Genomic DNA, 7,677 nt, shown 5'->3' with positions numbered 1-7,677 from the left:
CGGTCAGGAAGCGGTTACAGAAGCGGTTTGTGTTACGTTGCTGTGTTACTTTAACTGACAATTGCGCGGTCATGCAACACTGCACCCAAATTAAATTTACATCCATTTTTTACCACAAATTTAGCTTTCTTTCGGAAGTATTTGATCGCCTGTGCGTTTTTCATTTTTTGCGCTATAAAAAAAAAAGCCTGACAGTTTTGAGAAAAAAAACAATATTTTGGACTTTTTGCTATAAAACATGTCCAGTAAAAAAATTTAAAAATCAAATTTTGCCATAAATTTCTGCCAAAATGTATTCTGCTCCATGTCTTTGCTAAAAAAAATCCCAATACGTGTAAATTAATTGGTTTACATAAAAGTTATAGTGTCTGCAAATGGCTGGAAAGATACTGGGATTTTATTTTATTTTTAGAATAATAATTGCGGCAATCAGCGACTTATGGCGGTGATCAGCGATTTATGACAGTGATCAGCGACTTATGGCGGGACTGCGGCGGACATTTTGACACTGGGGGGAACTGACTTGGGGTCACTGATATCTCCAGTGACACCAATACAGTGATCAGTGAAAAAAAAAAACACTGACACTGTACTAATGGCACTGGGGAGGAAGGGGTTAACTTTTATTAGGTAATGAAAGGGTTAACTGTGTAAGGGGAGTGTTTTACTAGTGGGCGGGGGTGTGTACATCACGGGAACACACTGTCCCGGAAAGCTAATCTCTGCTCTCCAGTGTGTTAGGAGCTGACAGGGAGCACAGGTGCAGTATAAACACTGCAGCTGTGCTCTGTGTCAGTGAGTGCAGCTAATCGCCAGGAGCCGGCGGGTAATGACCCGCCGGGACCCGGTGACGGACACCCTCTGCCGCGATCAGCGGTGCAGGTAGGACCGGCACGCGCCTCGCGTGCGCCCCCTACCTGTTTTGCTAGGCGCTGTTTTTTAACGTGCTCTAGCACAGCAGTGCCGCCCTGCCGCAGTATAAACACTGTGACAGGGAGGCAAGTGGTTAAAGAGATAAAAATGTGCGTGTACAGTGAGGAACAGAAGTATTTGAACACCCTGCGATTTTGCAAGTTCTCCCACTTAGAAACCATGGAGGGGTCTGAAATTCACATTGTAGGTGCATTCCCACTCTGAGAGACAAAATTTAAAAAAAATTCCAGGAAATCACATTGTATGTTTTGTAAAGAATTTATTTGTCTTGCACTGCTGAACATAAGTATTTGAACACCTGAGAAAATCAGTGTTAATATTTGGTACAGAAGCCTTTGTTTGCAATTACAGAGGTCAAACGTTTCCTGTAGTTCTTGACCAGGTTTGCACACACTGCAACAGGGATTTTGGCCCACTCCTCCACACAGATCTCCTCTAGATCTGTCAGGTTTCGGGGCTGTCGCTGAGCAACACAGAGTTTCAGCTCCCTCCAAAGATGTTCTATTGGATTTAGGTCTGGAGACTGGCTAGGCCACTCTAGAACCTTGATATGCTTCTTACGGAGCCACTCTTTGGTTATCCTGGCTGTGTGCTTCGGGTCGTTGTCATGTTGGAAGACCCAGCCACGACCCATCTTCAATGCTCTGACTGAGGGAAGGAGGTTGTTGCTCAAAATCTCACAATAAATGGCCCCATTCATCCTCTCCTTAATACAGAGCAGTCGTCCTGTCCCCTTCGCAGAAAAGCATCCCCAAAGCATGATGTTACCACCCCCATGCTTCACAGTAGGGATGGTGTTCTTGGGATGCAACTAATCCTTCTTTTTCCTCCAAACACGACGAGTGAAGTTTAGACCAAAAAGTTCTACTTTGGTCTCATCTGACCACATGACTTTCTCCCATGCCTCCTCTGGATCATCCAGATGGTCATTGGCAAACTTCAGACGGGCCTGGACATGTGATGACTCGAGCAGGGGTACCTTCCGTGCAATGCATGATTTGAAACCATGACGGCGTAGTGTTCTACCGACAGTGACCTTTGAAACTGTGGTCCCAGCTTTCTTCATGTCATTGACCAGCTCCTCCCTTGTAGTTCTGCGCTGATTCCTCACCTTTCTTATCATCAGTGATACCCCACGAGGTGAGATCTTGCATGGAGCCCCAGTCCGAGGGAGACTGACAGTCGTCTTTAACCTCTTCCATTTTCTAACAATTGCTCCAACAGTTGATCTATTTTCACCAAGCTGCTTGGCAATTGCCCTGTAGCCCTTTCCAGCCTTGTGGAGGTCCACAATTTTGTCTCTGGTGTCTTTTGACAGCTCTTTGGTCTTGCCCATGGTAGTAGTTGGCGTCTGACTGACTGTGGGGTGGACAGGTGTCTTTAAAGAGCTCAGACAGGTGCTACTAAGTTAGATTAATGAGTGGAGTAGAGGTGGACTTTTTAAAGGCACAGTAACAGGTCTTTGAGAGCCAGAATTCTTGCTGTTTCTCAGGTGTTCAAATACTTATGTTCAGCAATGCAAGACAAATAAATTCTTTAAAAATCACACAATTTCCTGAATTTTTTTCAAATCATACAATGTGATTTCCTGGAATTTTTTTTTAATTTTGTCTCTCAGAGTGGGAATGCACCTACAATGTGAATTTCAGACCCCTCCATGATTTCTAAGTGGGAGAACTTGCAAAATCGCAGGGTGTTCAAATACTTCTGTTCCTCCCTGTATTGAAGAGATGTACTGCATTTTTGATTTTACTCACTCTTTATTTTATTCCTTTTCACTAAAAGTTTAACTAAATTCTCCGCCAAGGGAGCTGCCATCTTAGCCTCTGTTTGATCCCCAGTCACCATGGTGCTGCACATGTGATCAGCTATGACACCAGCCCCATGATGGCTTGACGGTTTGGTAGAGAAAACAAACAGCTGTGTCAGTTATCATCAACAGCATGCCTTCAATACAGGGGCGGACTGACCATTTGGAAACTCGGGCACTGCCTGAGGCCCCGAGGTCAGTAGGGGGCCCCAAGAGATGTCCCTGGTACCTTTTTCACAGACTTTTTTGAGTTTGGGCAAGGACACAGGGGCCCCATGATCCCCTATTGCCCGGGGGCCCCATGAGTTGTCAGTCCGCCCCTGCTTTAATATAACTATTATGGGAAACAGTTAAAGTGAGTTAAGTTCCACTTTAACCCCACAACACTTTGGCTACTTTCACACTGATCCTAGCAAACATGTGCAAAAACACAAAAATGGATCAGTGTGAGAACAGCCTTAATCTTTACTTTTGCACTTAACTATCCTTCTAACACTTAACCATTAACTTAGCCTGAAAGCAGATCTAAGCCCAGTCACTAAAATCGGATGCTTTATTTTGTTCATGTACATTCAAAAGTTGTTTCAGTTAAACAAAGCTTTCATTAAAACAATCCCTGATGATCTTGCCAAGAATTGGCTCCCTATTCTGCTCCTACATTGATACCCTGTCATGTGCCCATAGTTGAGTGTAGCCAAATGCTCGCCCTTTAAGCTGTGCAGAAAAACCTCTGGCCACAGATCTTTGCCTCCTCTCTGCTGGTGAAGGACACTGCAGGGAATGAGAGGAGCAAAGGACACTGTCTAAAATTGCATTCTAGGACCAAATCCTTGCCCAACAGAACGATACAGTACAGAGAGGAGAAAGTGCCCCCAGCATAGGTGGGGCAGTGACCGTTTTGTTAGTCCTTAAGGCCTCGTTCACAACATACAAGCAGCAAAACTGATGGAAACCGACACACAGATTGCACTTGCAGAGATATCAGTTTTCATGTGCGTTTCAATGAGTTTTATACATGTTGCAGATTCCTGCACAGAAAAAGTCTGCACGTGATACTAGTGTTGTGGTGTGAACAGGACACATAGAGAACAATAGTTTTCTTTGTGCCCTTGCAGAATGCGTGCAGAAAAACTGACATTTCTGCACCATGGTGTGAACAAGATCTTAACTGTCTTCCTGAGGCTGGATGTTTAGCTCCACCCAATGGATCATGCTGGGAGGAGAGCCCACATTGTGACCAGAGGGCTTGAGAAAGATCGGGCTGGAAAGAGTAGCACCAGGAGGGCTACTGTTGTACTGCCCAAGAGACTGCTGTGTGTGTCAAGCTGTGGAGAAGACTATGTTGGTTTTGTAGGGAGCTACTGTGGTATAGTAATATAGGAAAGAGCCACCAGGAACAGTGTTTGAAACTGCAGAGCATCATGTCCAGACTTTCTGAGAGTAAGACTGCCCAACTCAGAGAGAGAATACAGTGGCAGAGAAATATAAGGTAGAGCGGCATGCACTGTGCTCAGAGATCAGGTAGAGAAGGTCTCCAATCCAGCTGGCGTTGGCTTGAGAGGGGAGTCCTGTGTGAATGGCATGAGCTCTTTCATAACTTTGAGGTGATGGTCCTCAACCACTGCTTATAGTGAGGGGCTGTTTGACCATTTCCCTGTTCTTAATCTGTTGTCACCAAGATTGAACTTTCCAAATGGAGATCCTCAACAGCAGCAGATTGTATTTAGACCCACTTGTCAGTGGCATCAATAGGTACTTGTGTTTACAGATAGACCAGAATGATAAGACTTTTATCTTTTCAGCCTCACCTGTCCCTGGAGCTATTCATTGCTGTTTACTACCTTAAAGGATAAGTTCTCCTTTTAAAACAAATAATAAATGCACATCTTTTTTCAGGTAAAAAAATTAGCATTTAAAATTTTTTTTTATTGGGAGCCTGTAAAGCACTGAACTTGCGATCAGCAGATCACTGGTGCAATGCAAGGCTTCTGCAGACTGTCTGTGTAAGCTGTCTGCTCATACCTCGTATGGGCAGGCAGTTACACAATGACAGGAACCATCAATGAACTACCTAGAGCGCTCACCAGCACTCTGGTAGTTCATTGAAAACTACAAGCTGTCATCTTCAAAGGCTGATGTTAGTTGTAGTTTTTCCATTCACAGATCTCTGTGATTGAATGACGTAGCCAGGCAGGCAGAGCCCCACACGGCAGCATTTTTTTTTAAAATTGTGACAGCGAGTTTGGGGAGAAGATCCTCGGCTCACTGTCACTAGAGGCAGCTGATTGGGGAGAGGGAACATGTTACATGTTCCACCCAAATAACGAATGAAACATACTGTATAACATGTTCCCAAAGATGAACTTAACCTTCTTATCTGGGAGATGGGTCATCAGCAATGATGTCCAGCCAACACTGGAATGAGTGTATGTAGACAGAAAGGGGAGGATTTACTAAAACTGGAACACAGTGCAGTTGTGCATAGTATTATTATTATGCAGGATTTATATAGTGCCAACAGTTTACTCAGCACTTTACAATATAAGTAGCCAATCAGCTTCTAACTTCACCTTGTTCAATTAAGCTTTGGTAATAATACCTGGAAGCTGACTGGTTTCTATGCCGAGTTGCAGTAGATTTTGCACTCTCTGGTTTTAGTAAATAACCCCCAAAGTGTTTAAAAGAGGCTAGAGGCAATCAGCAGAGCTAGGATGCAAAAAAGGATATACAGGTGTGAAACAGTATTTTATAAAAAAGAAAAGAATAATCCTTTATGATACACAATACACAGAACAATGTACTGTCACCTAGTTACATCTACTTTAACACTTAGCTTAACCCCTAAAGTATGCCCTTAACACATATCCTCTTTCCTGTAATCTAACCCTAAATTTATACTAGATTCCATAGTCCCTGGCCCTAGCACTGTGACAGTTGTCAATCATTGTATACCGTGAATGTAGCTGTTTTGGGAAGCAGTTATATCAACTGGGTATAGTGCTGCTTTCATGTCTTAACCTACACATCTTGCCCATTCCAAAGTTTTGTAAAACAAAACAAAGAAAAACCTTGTGACAGTGTTTCTGAGTCAATGTCATGATATCTGTTAAACTATTTGAATTAAAGAAACATTTCTCTTCCTTATTGTTCTTTGTTCTGATCTCCCCTTTTTTTTTTCACACCTGTCATATATCCTTATCATTCATTCTCTCTCAACCAAATAGAGCATTTACCGTCACACAGATATGACTAACTTCAACTATATCATACAATCAGGTTATAAATATGTAAACCATGACCCTCATAACATCCACCGCTTTCTCTACCCTAATCTCCATGTCACCTCATCACTAAATATTGCTGATATTCACGACGAAACAACATGCACCAACATTGATTTATCCACTTTCCTCTGTGTGTCCTCTGGTTTGCATTGTATATTTGATGTAACGTTCTACCCCATTTCAACTTTTAGTACAGTTTTCAATATGTCCCGTCTGCGACACGGGAGGCAACATGTCATGTCTATGTACTGAATGTGATTTATGATTTATAGCTGTATATGCTTTATATGCTTCCTTGTTTCCTCTTATATTAATATTAATAAAGTATTTTTGGAAGAAAAAAAAAAATTAAAGAAGCATTAAAGGTAAAATGTATTTTTTAAATTTTAGATAGCGTAATGGAGGGTTATAATCCCCGTCAGACAGCAATAAAAACCTGACAGGGGTTCTTATCCCTCTCCTCTCTCCCTTAAAAAAAAAGGTTCTGCCTTTAGTTATACGTTGATGAATTGGTATAGCTGAGGTGGCAATTCAGTGTACTTAATCTCTGAAATGCATCTTCAAAATGATCTATAATTTACCAATCTGTGACAAATCGGAACTAAAGGTATGGCGTTTGCATGATCTCTCTGTGCCTGTGTGGGTTTTCTCCAGGTACTCCAGTTTCCTCCCACACTCCAAAGACATGCTGATAGGTTAATTGGCTCCTGTCTAAGTTGGCCTTGTTTGTGTATGTATGAATGTGAGTTAGGGACTTTAGATAAGTTCTTCGAGGGCAGGTACTGGTGTGAATGTACAATATATATGTAAAAGCGCTGCGGAAATTGATGGCGCTATATAAGTACTGGCAATAAATAAACAACTGTTCAATGGTCTCTCACCAACATTTTCTGAGTGCTGGTCTTCGGACCTCTTTATTGATGACATCATTCCTGCGCATGCGGAGGAGCCAGTCAGACTGGCACGGTGCTGTAAGCTGAGCTGCAGATGCACAGTTCAGCTTACAGCGTTGGAGAAGACAGCAAGCAGGTAGGGGCATTTTATTACAGAACACATATTGTATGTCTCTTCTGCAATAAAGCTTGTCTGCTTGCTGTTTTTTTACAGCAGAACTTTAGTTCCCCTTTAATATATTCACGGAAAAAGACATTGTATAGGATGTATTTGCTATCAGTAAACATATGGCACTACTTCTTAGATGCTTTCTAAGCGATCCTTGATTCTGTGTTCTTCCAGAAAAAGCTTCAGTGCCTTTCTTGCAGCATAATCTGACAGCGTACATGAGCCAGCAACACAAGGCCTTGAGATGACTGCTTACAGAGTAATTTGGTTATTTGTGTTCCTCTCACTCTTATCACAATAGCCTTCCCTGTGGTATGGGGTGCCGTGTATGAGTCTCCATGGCAACGTCTCCCCCAGATACAGGGGGAACTATGGAATATAGTTGGTTTGTAGTCTCCATGGTAACAAAGCCTGTTCGGATGAATTTCTCCTTTTAAGGTTGGAAGACAGGAAAATTGCTTTGGGGAGGGGGTAGGAGTAAGGTATACTCAGAGGAAAGGTAGTATGAAGACAGGGTGACAGGGAGGTGGGTGAAGAAAAGCCATAAATATAATCCATCTTACATTTTGTATATTCAGATAGTTAAGT

Source organism: Staurois parvus, unplaced genomic scaffold (assembly GCF_062004578.1).
Source record: "Staurois parvus isolate SC_StPar_1 unplaced genomic scaffold, SC_StPar_1.0 ptg000199l, whole genome shotgun sequence".
NCBI lineage: Eukaryota > Metazoa > Chordata > Amphibia > Anura > Ranidae > Staurois > Staurois parvus.
This window is presented reverse-complemented; position numbering follows the sequence as displayed.